The following is a 671-nucleotide window of genomic DNA, read 5'->3' on the forward strand; positions in this document are numbered from 1 at the left end:
AAAGTTATGGGATTAAAAAATAGTCATGGATAAAAATTTAAAAAATAAAAAATAAAAAGCAGGCTACTGTCAGCAAAGCCTGGAGAAGTGGGCCTGGAGACTCTGCCCCTACCATGTCCCTATCACCCCTTCCCAGTCACCCTTTTACCCTTAGAGTAGCAAGACAAGCCCCTGTCTAATGGGGTGAGACACACAAGTGCAGACCCTTTGCCGCCTTGGCCAGGGCTGAGTCCTTAAATTTCTGGATGATGATGATTGTTATTTAAGAGCTAGAGGCTCAGAGTTTCTTTCGAGGAAGCCTCATGGCCTCTCTGATGGCCTTAATTTCACCAAAGTAATTTTTCCCTCATGGGAGCTCCCATCTTACTCAGAGAGGCAGTTGAGGCAGGACAATGGAGCTAATGTACACCAGGTGAGGGCACGAGCTGCTGGAGGTGGGTCCCCTTCCTCAGTGTACATATTGTATCTGTGCAACATTTTGTATATTCTGGGGGTAGGGCTGCCCCCTGGGTCATACATAGCGGAGGTTGGAGTTGGCACATGGGGAGGAGGTTCTAATAATTATTTGTGGCTGGGAAACTTATTTGATAGCATATGGCAGAGGAAGGAGGCAGGGATGGGGTTGTGGCTCCATGGTGATGAGACTCCTGTTTATTTTGCTTTTTATTTAG

The 671-nt window shown here is 46.6% G+C and overlaps 1 protein-coding gene across 1 annotated transcript in view; it reads left to right on the forward strand.

Moving 5' to 3' along the window:
- The window catches only part of LOC105493034 (golgin subfamily A member 2-like), a 66,858-nt gene that overhangs the window by 12,453 nt on the left and 53,734 nt on the right, over positions 1 to 671 (forward strand).

The sequence above is a fragment of the Macaca nemestrina genome, chromosome 7 (genome assembly GCF_043159975.1).
Source record: "Macaca nemestrina isolate mMacNem1 chromosome 7, mMacNem.hap1, whole genome shotgun sequence".
Taxonomy (NCBI): domain Eukaryota; kingdom Metazoa; phylum Chordata; class Mammalia; order Primates; family Cercopithecidae; genus Macaca; species Macaca nemestrina.